The sequence below is a fragment of the Xiphophorus hellerii genome, chromosome 13 (assembly GCF_003331165.1).
Source record: "Xiphophorus hellerii strain 12219 chromosome 13, Xiphophorus_hellerii-4.1, whole genome shotgun sequence".
In the NCBI taxonomy this organism is placed as follows: domain Eukaryota; kingdom Metazoa; phylum Chordata; class Actinopteri; order Cyprinodontiformes; family Poeciliidae; genus Xiphophorus; species Xiphophorus hellerii.
Window position 1 is genome coordinate 23061925 of NC_045684.1, and position 13747 is coordinate 23075671.

At 39.6% G+C, this 13747-nt stretch overlaps 1 long non-coding RNA gene across 1 annotated transcript in view; it reads right to left on the reverse strand.

Annotated features, from left to right (window-relative positions):
- The window catches only part of LOC116730613 (uncharacterized), a 23078-nt gene continuing 9331 nt past the window's right edge, over positions 1-13747 (reverse strand). The window contains exons 2-3 of the long non-coding RNA XR_004341364.1: positions 11885-11890; positions 1-12 (exon numbers count right to left, since the gene is read on the reverse strand). This is a non-coding gene — a long non-coding RNA (uncharacterized LOC116730613). The remainder of the gene's footprint in view (positions 13-11884; positions 11891-13747) is intronic.

Below are 13747 nucleotides of genomic sequence, written 5' to 3' on the forward strand. Positions count from 1 at the left end.
GTTTCAGAACATCTCTCCGCGCTTGGGGGGGTGTTGGACGTCCTGTTACACACAATAAAACACTTTTTTTTCTCTCTTGCATGCAACACAGGAAGGAGTTTGGCAATAAAAAGCTGGGAATTAATGAGGCTGATAGAAATCTGTATTGATCTCTGCAGATGTAACTATCAAACAGAGTCGGAAAATAACCCAACACTCGTTTCTACTAATGATATCATGTTTTCATTTGCTCAGGAAAGCACATAAATGATGTAACGGTATTACGACCATCAATAAGTCGGGTTATCACCACTGAAAGTCACAGTATTTAGGAAAATGAGGTAGCAAAGTTGTGACGGTGGGGGGAAAAAAAATGTAATTAATATTTAATCATCCAAACACAGGTGCACACCTTCTAGAAAGTTCTCTCATGCTTCCCGTTTACCCCAAGAGGAAGTCATCTTACCTGGACACTTCCTGGACTCATTCCTCCACATCACCTGGTTTCTTGGTAATGGGAGGAATTTGACATTTGCCAGTCAAGCTACATTCCTCGTCTCTCCTCGTCCTCGCAGCAGCCCTCCGGCCAGACTTAAAGCACCACCCTGGACCAGAAACTTTGTGTTTAGGACACTTGTTAAACTTTCCTTCCTTCTCCTGGATTTCTGCCCGGCGTCACAGGTAGAAACCCACCCGTCAGACATTTGCCTCAAAATATGACAAATTCTCCTCGAGACCTTTTAGTTTACTACACATTGTCAGATTCTACTTAAATTTATTTTTATTTGCTCTTTTCTAATCATTACTTTTTCACATACTAACCATTATTCCACCAGGAAAATCTCATCGAGATTACAAATCTCTTTACAAGAGAATCCTGGGTAAGATTAGCAGAAACACACAGCGATTATGGAACATTGACAGCAAGACAGAAAGTTAACATAAATAAATTAGTTAGCCGATTCAACAGTTAAAACATTTACAAACAGATTATTCCTTCTCAAAATCAGTAAAAAAAACCCAGCACCTTTAGGTTCATGTATTTCTGTAACTGGTTCCAAGAAGATGGAGCAGAAAACTGAAAAGACCAGTGGAGGTGGCACTGGGCATCTGCTAGATTCAGCAAGTTACATTTAAGACATTATTAAACCTTTTTAATGCCACCATGAATAAAATGTAAGATTAAAAAAAAAAACCATAGACATATTAGATGGTTGTGGGAACTTGCTGCATTACGAGCAAACATAGCAAAAAAAAAAAAAAAAGCTAGCTAGTCCTGCTAGCAGTTTATGCCGGTAGACTCAACCACCACAAGTCACAAAACGAGTCAATGAAGATATTTGAGTGCAACTAAAACTTTTGCCTGACAGGAAAGTCCTACAAGTAAAAAAAAAAACTTAAAAAAAAAAAAAGAAAGTAAAATATAACTAGGTACCGCCTGACTAGGTTCACCATGCTTTTTTCAAAAGATGGCGCCGGTCAGAAGAAGTGCAGAAGAACAAAAGCTACAACATTTCTTTTTCAAGGAATGAAATGTTTGGAGGTCAGTTGTTATTCCCATTTGTTAAATTATATCTCAGGAACCACAAAGACCCAGAGGAGCTCCTGGCTGACCGAACAAACCGCACTGTCGCCGCCCTTGAGGCCGTGGTGAAAACTGTAAACGGTCTGATGGGATTACGTCACTCCATGTTCAGCGTTCATATTTGTTCATCAGAAAACTAAACAAATACCTGTAGAGGTTTTCCTTTACGTGTACTGCAGTGGTATAGGAGAAATATGAAACCTTTTCTAACTAAACCACCTACTGAACCAAAGCGATCTTTATTGCTAGGTTTGTTTTCAAATAAAATCCAAATGCAACAGCTGGGCTAACATCACATGGAAGCAAATATGAAGGAACAAGTTGCTCCATATGTAAGCCGGTCTGAAGGTAGCAACAGCTTGTGCCTCACAGCGTCTTTAATCAAGTCGTCACCATTCATCAGAAAACCTTCAAATAATAAATAACTGCTGCTTTATTTATCATTTATATCAGCTATAAAGCAGTTCACCAGCAACCGGTCTGTTAGCTAGTCCTTTCTGCTCCCTGTTAGCACTATTAACCCGTTATGAGAACACCAATTCATCTTATTGAATCTTAAACTTGGTTGTGCAACATCCAGAAAGCCCAGCAGAGAAACGGCTAAAATTGTTCTCAGGTTTTCACTGGAGTGAAAAAGTATTAATGCAGCAGCCTGCAGCCAGTGGATGCTGCGTTTGTGTCACAGATGCTCTGTGTCACGCTGCCTTCCCTGTCAGCCGCGATGAATTTGAATGAATGACAGACACGGAGTCGATAGGCAGAGGATTCTAACAAGTTTTTCGCCTGTCTCACACCCCACATTACACAAGAAATTAGTGTCATTTAATTCCAACTCGCCATACCATGCAAATGCTCTTCCTCCTCTCGTTTCATATTGCTTTCTTGGCTTGTCACCCATTTCTAAAGACTTGTTGAACGCCCGAGACATCGGAGGATTTAATGATCTACAAACACACAGTCCTGCCTCTCGTCCTCGCTCTCTCCCTCCCACATGATGTATAATTTATTAGACGCTAAGCGGAGTTTGGCAGCGACAGCTCTGAAAGTTCAGAGCGGCTATGTGACACGAATTTGGCAATTATCCAAAGAAATGTGTCCAGGCAGATTCCAAAGGGAGGTGTGTGTGTGTGTGGGGGGGGGTGTGTGGGGGTGTGTGTCGGGGGGTTGGTGGGTACAAGTAATATCCACAGAGGGAAGGTGAGCTGTGGTGAGGTGTTAAACGGTGGTGTTGAGGAAGTCAGGATTGGAAACCAACAATTAGCACATCAAGCCGTCACCGAGTTACTTCGTCAAAGATGAAGTTCAGTGCTTGTTTATCATCCTTCACTCCATTTGAAGGTTTTCTACATGCTTCCAATGGATACAAGGTACGAATTCTACAGAAGTGCTTCGTTTAAATTGTATCACCCAATCACATTATTGTAAATGTGTCTTTCATTTCAATGGCACAAAAAGAGAGGACAGCCAAGTAAAATAGTACTCCATTATCATCTTACTACCCATTGGACGTTGGGACAAACATCATTTAATAACCACTTCATACCACACACATGTGGATGACTGCTACAAAAATGCTTCATTACCACAACAGGTTGGTAAAAAACAACAAAAAAAACAGCCTCTTGTTCTACGCTTTGCTTGGTAAAGAAGGTCTGAACCCTCAGCTGTTTTGAAGCGATTGCTTCCTGGAGGCGTGGACTAAGTCAAAGTTTTAAACGGTTGGTTCTGATTTTACCCAAAACCTAACGTTTTGGCCGTGACGTATGAAATACGCTAGCTTGGTCATGAAGGAAGCGACGCTAGTAAGCTTACTGGAAACTGCTTGCACCGTAAACAACCGGTGGGGTGTATAGCCTTGTTGTCTTTGCCAGCAATAAAATGCCGTAAGCATTCCGTTTTTAATTGCTAAATATTTAGAGGTGGACTGAAAGGTTCCTGTTCACTTTCTCAGCTGCCGTTGCCAAACCACAAACCACAGGCATACCACAGTTCAAAATTGCAGAGGAAACTCAATGCCATCGTTCACAACTCTTCCTTCTGTTCGCCGACTGATGAAATGCATCCTGAGAAATCGAGCTCAATGGGACAAATTTCAGACGGAGAACTGAAGGGAGATGAGAATCAGGCGAAACTGTGAAGGAAAGCGATGGCCAGGCGATGACAACGACCCAATGAAAACATTGTGTAATCTTATGCTATACTGTGTAGATTCACTCACCTCAGCATGCCGGATGCTTGAAACTGAGAATGAAAGGGACGTTTGTTCAACTTTCTGATAACTTGAGGGCATCACTAGACGATACTTGAATTTTGAAGAAACAAAGGGGGATTTGATCTAGCATAACACTATGAAGTTAACATTTTTCAGTGGGAAAGTTTTTTCAGTCTCAAATCGTTTTTCAGTTTTACATTTTGCTCAGTTTCAAAACAAATTGAGCAAACTATATGGCCCTAATTTAGCTCCATACACATGATATAATCCCCTTCTTTTGCTTTTGTTTGGACTCATGTTTTTAATATACATGTTATGAAAGTAATAGCAGCTTTACCATATCAAATCATTATTTGACCAGTCTTAAATTGGAGAATAAAAAGAAAAGGCAGGAAGAAAAAAAAAGGCTGAGCAGATATATTCACCTACAAAAATAGCGCTGACAGATAGAACCAATTCATTATTGCCCGCAAAGGTGTCCAATAGAGTCAGGCAGGGTGGGTGTGAGCTACACAGCATGGAGGTGAGCAATGACTGACAGATTAAAAACTTCAAAAGAGATATTAGCTCAAGAAGAAGGAAAGAAACTGAGTAGAACTGAGCAGTTTGCTTCAAGCAGTGAGTTGTGCATTTGGTGTCTGAACACACTGCGTGTTAAATCTTGTTGTTGTTACATCTTCCTTCTGCTGTAAGAGAAAATACGAAAAGAAAAACATGTATTATGTAATCAAGATTTTTCCACCTGATGCCGACCCGATTAAATAAAGAATATACCACACTGCGTCCCAGATACTTCTCTAGAAATCCATGCTGCGTGAAAACACAGCCTAGATTTCATCAGTGATGCATGCTCAATGTTTGCATTCCGACGTGACTTTCTGGAGGACGCAGTGGCAGTTTTTCTTCAAGGCAGCAGAAGTTTCTGCAAGTCCAACATTTATCTGACTCAACACATTCAGCCGGAGGCTTCGGTACAGTTGTGTGTTGTTCTGGCTAAAGATGAGAATCAATTCGCTAAAGTGTCGGGGAAATACTAGGCAGTACTGAGTATGTTGATACCGCACCATTCACACACAAAGCAATCCAAAGGGGCTTTATGGGAAAAGTAAAAGCAGAAGCATGAAAACGTTGCGTCTCTGATCAAAAGCTGCTCCAAAGTAAAAGTTTTCACTCCACATTTAAAGGAGAGGTTGACATGGTTCACATTTAACAAGCAACTCTGTGTTTTATACACCAGTAGTCGAGTTATAAACTCTGTTCTTTAAAAGTCGAGTCATGAAATCAATTTGTTGGTGTGTGTTTATTTCTTGCTTTGATATGACTCGTTGATAATTCAGCTTGTTATGTTTTCCAAGTGCAGCTAAAACTTACAGAAGAAGTTGCTCTGCTGCTTTACAAACTCAGCAACGTTGCTCTGAACGTCAGAACATGTAACGGCAACGTTTCAGCCGCTTTCTGACCCGGCGGGCAGAGGAAGACAGACAGACAGGGGGCGCTGTGACCCAATCTGTTTTCACTCAGAACGTTATTGCAAATGAAGGGCAGAAAAAGCAAATACTGCGATTGAAAAGGTTATGACAAGATCCATTAAATCAAAAATGTCTTGCGTTTTTTTTTTTTTTTTTTTAATGGTTCCACAAATTGCAGCTGTGGTTCCAGTACTAGAGCTGAATGATGGAGACAGATACAACAGGATTGTAATATCTGGTATTTATTCCTAATTCACACAGTTATGTGGAGCATTATAAAAAAATAATCACATGACCAGATCAGATGTTTTATTAATAGTCCTCCTCAAAAACAAATCAAGATAATTGTTGTTATTTGGCACCAAATTAAACGCATATGATACCATCAGATAAACTTGGCTGGTAACAAATGACTTCCTTAAAATTACAAGATAAATTTTAGAATCAATTAGTTTAAATTGTAAAAGCTTTATCTGCTGCAGGGGATTTTAATCCCTTATTAAAAAAAAAATAATTACAAGACTTGCTGCTGTGCTTGAGGGTCCCTGAGGCTTAAAAAGTACCTGGCATGTTGTTTATATCGTATTCACTGTGTGAAGGGCCAAAGAAATGAGATGTGATCAGGATCAACATCCCTGTAAACTTTCAGATGAAAACAGTTTGGTGTAATGAAATAGGAAGCACAGAGCAGAGTCGATTTGCCAAACTGTAATAAAGAGAAGTTGATAGAAAACAGCATACGGCCTGGTGGCAGGTTACAGGTAACATCAGGTACGTCAGAATACAGTTAAACCCTAATAAGCTCCACATGTGAGAATATTACAGCTGTTCATCAAGAATAATCCCTTTTTTTCCCCCCACTTTCCAGCAGGTTCATATCGCAATATTGCTCAGCTGTGTCTTTTTCTAAGTTACGCACGTTAATTTTTGAACAGTGAGCGGGTTTTAAATCTCTCCCGGAAAATCATTAAAGAAAATGATTTCTTTGTCACACATATATAAACGTGAACATTACGTCTGGACAGTTCAGGCAGATTTCAAACGGGTGGTAGAATAATTCGACATTCTGTCATTTCTGCATTAGCACAGCTCTACTGAAGAGTCGGATCCCACCGAGTCTGGAGAAGGGAGAAATTTCACTGAAGCAACTTCCTGGATACATCAGTAAATGTAAAAAAAAATTTAATATCTAGAGCTTAAAGTCATCTCAGAAAGTCAAATTCATCTATTATGGATAGACTCATCACACATATGGTGTCAAAAGGCAGCTTTTATATATTTTCACATTGTATACATCCTTCATTTCCCTCCTTTTTGCTGCTGTCATACTTAAAATGTTTCCACAGTAGGAACAGATGCCATAAATTCATAGTCAGGTTTTCTTTTGATGCCCTATAAATTTAAATCCAGATTAAAAACCCGTTTGATCAAAGCTGCCTTTAGTTAATACTGATACACTGATTTATTGTACTTTTTAATTGAAATATTTTATAATGATTACTCTTGAACATTTAGTTTACATTCTTCACTCAACCCAGAGCAGAAATTAGAACAAACTTAGAATCCAAAGAAAGTCCTATTAGTTCATTTAGAGAAAATACTCCGTTCATTTTATCAGATTAAGAATCCATAGAAACCCTTATTAGTTTATAAATTACAGACTACTTATTCTTGTTAAACATGGGGATCTAATATGTAGCTCTATACTTTTACATGTTTGTCTTTTGGTTTTGTTGTTTTGTTTGTATTTCCTTCTAATTCAGGTAAAGCACTTTGAACTGCCTTGTTGCTGAAATAATCTTACAGTTAATCTTAACCAGACTCAATTTGAATCGGAAAATTTGAGTTCGGGAAAAAAAATAAATAAATAAATAAACAATGTAATACAATAAAAAGGTGTCGGAAAGCTGCAAGTGATTTTAAACGATGCCAACCAGAACAGGAAAGAAAGGATTAGTCACATCCCTGGCAGCCATGGTGAGATGCAGTCAGCTGTGTGGGCAAACATGCCACGAGAGCCCGTTACACACACACACACACACGCGCACACCCCCACACACACACACACAAACCGACTGCAGCAGCCAACGGTCAGCTCGCTGCATATGGATGTACGTCGCTCCAGGCCAAACTGAAGTACAGGAAGCATTCCTGTGTGCCTCTGAATCATAATGAACATGTCGTATTTGTCGTGCGCTGTCTGGGTAAGCAGATGGTCCCTCTTCCCCTCATCTCCAGTACACCTGGACCCCGTTCACCAATCAGCACTTGAGGAAGTCTGGTCCCTCTCTCTTTCTTTCCACTTTGTCCATGTCTCTTACTCCTCCTCCTCCTCCTCCTCTTCTTTTTTTGTTGTTGTTATTGAAAATAACATGCAATGTACTCACTTGCCGAGGTATGGCCTGATTAGTTTGGTCTGAAAACATGAGACCAGCTGCGCAATTACTTCCCAATTTCCACCGCGTTTCATGTCATTTCCGTCTCAAGTGGGGATGCTGTTCTTGGTAACGAGGACGTCTTTTTGGGGGAGTTTTTTGTCGAAGATAAATACCGGGCATAAAAAAGACAAAAAAAGAGAAACCAGACAAGCTTGACATGCAGCTCATCTCAAAAGTATTCATACCCCCTCCAACCTCAGGGTACATGGAAGGCAATCCATCACAGGGCAACACAAGCTGCGTTTTCAATTACCATGAAATTGAGCAATTTGACGTTTGAAAATAAATTTGCTCAATGGAAACACACCAATTTCGTATCAAAATTGGTTTCATTTCGCAAAACTGCAATAGAAACACTTTTTTTTTAATCACACGAGTCACATGATCAACAACCGGATGTTACCACTGGCGCAAACCACGAAGAAGACGACGACAGGAAGTAGTCGGAGGATCCTGGCGCGACAAGGTTTTAATGACTTATCGTGTTAAACTTATTCACATGTTTTTGAATGGATTTCTCTTTTGACGGAAATATTGCAAATTTTTTTTATTTTTTTCAACATTAGCAGAATATTGACAAGGTTTGGCGCATATTTGTAATGGAATCGCAGATATAGAGTCAAACGGATCAGTCAGACCCAGCCATAATTCATCCATTTGGTTCACACATTCAATTCATTTCAAGTTTATCTCACTAAGTACAGTAAACGATGTCACATGATAAAAACAAAGCAACCATTGTTTTGAACAAATTTTTTTTTTCTAGTCACAGGCTAATTTGCAAACACAGTCCTTGGTTGAACCGTTTTTAGAAGACGTCAAACATCTAAAAGTTGCAGAACAGGAGCCCTAAAAGAGTGAGATTTACATCATACATGTCTTAGAACGGTCCAGTCAAAGTCCAGACCAAAATCAACTTGATAATATGTAGTAGAAAGTAAAAATGTACTTTCACAGATCCTCTCTATGAAACATCCTGAGCTTCAGTTACTTTTCAATGAAAAACATGAACACAGTCGATCACTTGGGTTGATAAGTAAACTCATATCCGTTTGTGTTATAAAAATCTTAAATGGCACGACTTCTCAGGGATATCGAATCAAGTAAAACCAGCACATCTCGGTATATTCCAAGATGTCAGCCACTAGCTGTTTATTTTTATGTTTGTTTCAGAAACTCTTCCAGAGCTTCTGTTTCTTTATTCCTGCACACAGGACACCAAGGGATGCTAAGTGAGACATAAACTTGTGCAAAGTCACCATTATCCACACAACCATCGATCCATTAGTCAGCTTTGCGGCACACTGGCTGCCAGAAAGAAATAAAAGAAAACATAAAGAGAAAAGCAACCTGAATCCACAGAGAATCCCGCAGAGATGAAGCCGAACGCGAGAGGCAGCACTAAAGCTCGACAGACGATCGCAGAGGAGCCAAGCCGCCCATCTCCCAGATGGCTCTATCTCAAGCAATCAGGGGGGTGTATGCTTCAAATTGCATGAAGAACTAATGGTGTTTCTGTAGCTGTTAGAAAATCTCTTTATAAGTCATTATGGCCAAGTCTGTGAGAGCAAACAGCAATTAGATTTGGTCAAACTCTGGTCAACTGAGAACGAAAGTGCTGTCTTCTATCTCTGTTTTGTTCCTGAGCTTAAGGAAAGTCTTGTTTTGATTCGATTTCACGTGATCGCACAGGTCTTCTCGAGGACGTCTTAGTAATCTTCTGACTTAAGGATCGTTTGTTTCTGGTAGTGTCACACCAAGAGATCCTAAATCGAGAATAAGCCAGGAGACAAAATGAAAGCTTAGGTTTTAACCTGGCAGAAAGAAGGTAAATTCATCTTTGACAAAGATAAAACTAGAACTTACTGTCAATGTAAGAAAAAAAAAACCTTTAGAGCTATTGGAAATGTTAAGTACACCTCCCTCATGAATTGAGAAAGATATTAAAAGCCACAAAGTTATAAACTGATCATCAAAATGTTTCTCCGCCTCTATAATAGTATGAGTTTTAGCAGTTTTAGCTTCAAAGATGGAAAACCTCAGCAGTGACCACAAAGAAGAACCTGTTGATGCAAACAGGCAAACTACGGTAGTCACTCTGCAGCCAGTGAGTTACGTACCACCACTAAGTCTTGGAGTCTTGGATGGGACTCCAGAAAGCTGAAGCTTGGCCAAATGCTGGGTCGTCAACAGGAGAACCGTAAAGCTGGAAATCTGAAATAAACTGAATGAAAAAGAAAACAATGAATATTTTGCAATGATCCAATCACAAACTGTGTTTCCGTTACAAATGTGCACAAAACTTTAATCCAATATTTCACCAATGTCGAAAAAATTTCACAATTGCAGAATTATCTAAGAACAAACGTGTATATGTTTGTTTACGCGATAAGTCATTAAAAAGCAAGCCGTGCCGTCATCCTCCATCTACTTCCTGTCTTCTTCTTCATGGTTTCCGTCAGTGGCAACATCCCATTGTTGATCATGTGACTCGTGTGATGCGGAAGAAAGTGTTTCTATTTCTATTGCATTTCTATTGTTTCTATTGCAGTTTTGCAACAGTTCTTGGATTCTGGTAAGGTGAAAGTAGCGGACCGCGTCTGACACCAAGTTACTAGAAGCAACTTTGACAGTTTTGCGAATTTGCGTGATTTTAGATTGTACTCCAGTGAAGAACTCCCTCCATGGACGTCTACCCTCACATGACCCCAGAGGCAGGGATCACTTTTCTTTTCTTCCAGGCTGACTCCAGAAAACATTGCCAATCTAGTGGGGCCATTTCTTCCTCAGGCTATTACAGGTGGTTAGCAGTTGTGCTCCAAAGTAAAAATGCGGGACATTCTGAGTAAAAAAAACTCCAACAAATCCCCGTAGAGAAGAGCTAAAGCTGTGGGTATCTTAAGGTACTCGATCTTTAGAGTTCAGGTGAAGAAGAAGAGCTACGGCTTGATAACTGTTTGTGTACTGGACACAAATCTAAGAATCCCAGAGGCTAAAGTGAGAGAGGACTCTTTTTCTTTCTGCTTTTTCTGAGATGATGCAGGAGACTGAAACATGGAGACTGATAATTCAGAACTGTCTTGGGGCATCTCTGTTTTTCCTATATGTGATAAATTACAGAGACATTCGTGTATGGTGTATTCTTCTGTTCATCGCCACCTCCTCCATAAAATGACCCGGTGGTTCAGAAACAACCCGACGGATCAAATTCCAGACTCCAATCATACCTGTTCACAAATCTTCACCGTCATCCACATGGCATAAACGTAACGCCACCGACAGGTTAAGAATGACATTTTCTTTGTTCTGTTGGATCTGACCGCTGTGTTTGACTCTGTGGATCATGTCTGGGAATCATTGGATATTTTCTCCACCAGGAGTTTCAGCGTGACGTTGGGGGTCCGATTTATCCTCTGTGGCCTCTTTGCCGTAGGGTGTACCACAGGGCTGTACTCTTGGTCCTATGTATTTCATTGTATTTCCATTGAGAGTGATGCTACGAAGACATTCAATCTCGTTTTATTTATATGCTAAAGATGTTTGTTTTTTTTACTCTTCAGCATTTTGATGGATGGCTCTACATTTTTTTTATTTTAGCAAACGTAAAACAGAAGCAGTTTAGTTTGTTGCTAATCATTCCTCTTGCACCTCATGTGTTGATTGTGCAGCCTTGACCTTTCACCTCAATTGTTGAAATTGCCTTTAGCTTTGCTAGTGACGTAAATGGGGAGATTAAATCCTTGTTCTATCATTTCAGAAAATCATTTTTATTATTTGGTTTTTGACTGACTATGTGTTATTTATTTATTGCTCTTGCTATAAGTAAAGTACTTCAATGATTGCAATTCAGTTCTTCACATTTCATACAAATATTTGGTGATCAAAATGAATGAAACTCTTGGAATTGAGACATGTGTAATAAAATACAGTGTGTAATTAATTCATGGAGAATATTCTGGGAATGCTCTCAGTAGTTATATCAATGAAGCATTGGGGCCCCGCTGAAGGATTTGTAACTTTAAATCCGAGGTGTTTTGGTAGAAAGACGTGTCTTGATCTGTCGTTTTAGTGAACGTGTTTGCTGATTATCAGTCTGTGTAAAACAAGCTAAAGGAAACTGAACTCGATCTGCTGTTTTCTGTCCGAAGGCCTGTTAATTAGAAACGAGGGACGATAACATCTCAGAAACGGCTGCCTTCACTCAATCCTGACCCGGTGTAATTACCGAGTCAAGTTAGTTAGTTCACACCAAAACAAAAACAGAAAATAACTTTTTTGTCACATGCGAAACGTGCAAAGAACGAAATGATCCACAATTAAGAGACTGGTGTTTTTTCTTTCATCTAAAGATTTTCAATCTAAAAAAAACAAAACAGAAAAAAAACCCAGACAACTACGTATCGCTTTTTCTTCCAAGTTACAATTACCTTCACGTAAAACCCTCAAAAATGCATTTAAATTTGTAATTAGTAATGATAGTAATAATTTACTTCATGGTTTTAATTTTTTACACATATTCCGTCACTTTTAATGGATTAAAACCTCTACTGTGGACTGAAATAAAATAGATTTTTTCCCCCCAATACCATCTTTAGACGTCATGACAATGTGCAGAAGGTTCAGGAAAACTTAAACGAAGTGCTTCGACTTGAAGACAGTGAAACAGTTGCAGCTTCTGAAGGTTATAATAAGCATATCGAAGCTTTAGAAGATATGATATCCTGAATCTGGATACTTCTGCTTGTTATTTCACATGTAATAGGATGGAATGTGTTTGCAGCAATGGAAGGGTTGTCATGTTGATTAACCATCACACTAACGATGCTTGTTCTGAGCTGGAGTTTCTTTCACGTCACTTTGTCTTTTTTTTTTTTTATTCATGCCCCAAGACCTTTATGGTGACGCAGAAGGAAGGAAATCTCCCAGGTCTTCATTAGAGTTTTTACTCACAACCTTTGTTGCACAGAGAGCGAGGACAAAAGAAGAAAAGAGAAAGAAGAGGTACTTTTTAGCGAGAGAAAAAAAAAAAGACGGCCGAGATAAGACAGAAATTAGAAGCGAGAGCACATTTGCACTTCAAAATGAGTTTCTTCCATCCTTCTTAAATTGGTATATAGAGCAAGAAAGTACGGGCGTTAAACTGCGTTAAAGGGTAGGCACAATTAGCAGAGGGAGCCAGGAACGTATGGGCAAACGTAATGAGATGAAATGTCTAAATGTACAGATGTATAATTACTAGTGCAGCTTGACCTGAGGAGCAAAGAGAGACGATCACGACGGCAGCTGCTTTGAGAATGCAGCTGAAAGTGCGAGAAAAAAGGAACAATTTCAAACACATACACCAGTCAGACATAACCTCATGACCAGTGTAAAGAAAATAATTATTGTTTGGTGCTTAATATAGCTAATCCACGACATGTGTAAAGGTATAGCCAACACTTTAATTTGGAATAGTTTCTGTTGAGCAGTTGGGAATTCAGCAGACAAAGCAGGGCCTTTTTTCCTCCCCCTTTTGACAGACACAGCAATAAAATTTACAATTCCGAGAGAGCAGAACAGACTTCTTGGCGCCTCTCGGCCAGGTCGGACGGAGATGGGCACGAAGTGGTTAGATAAAAACCAGACATCGGAGCTGTAAAGAAGGGGAGTTTCCGGGAGTTTCTAAGTTTCTAATTGGTCAAAGAACGGAACGCCTTGACTGCATATATTAAATAGGGAAACACCTCTTTCATTAAAAAGTACAGGTCAGCAAGCCAGAGAGAGAGGTTTTTTTCCATCTTTTCCTCCACATTTTGGGCGCCTTTGTCTGTCTTTTGTGTTTCGTGTTGTCTGTTCTCTTGTCTGTATAAAATGTATATCTCTGTACCTCTGCAGCTTTGTTGTCGATTGCTTTGTATGAGATTAAACTCCGTGATCTGTGACGTCAACACGTTTTGTTGTTGTTTCGTTTTAACAGCACGCGGTTGCGGGTCGCTCATGGAGAACGCCGCTCGATCCCGGGCAAAAGGAAAAGAGGAAGGATCCAAAGGTTTTGTCCAAAGCTAGCATTTAATGATCCTCATTT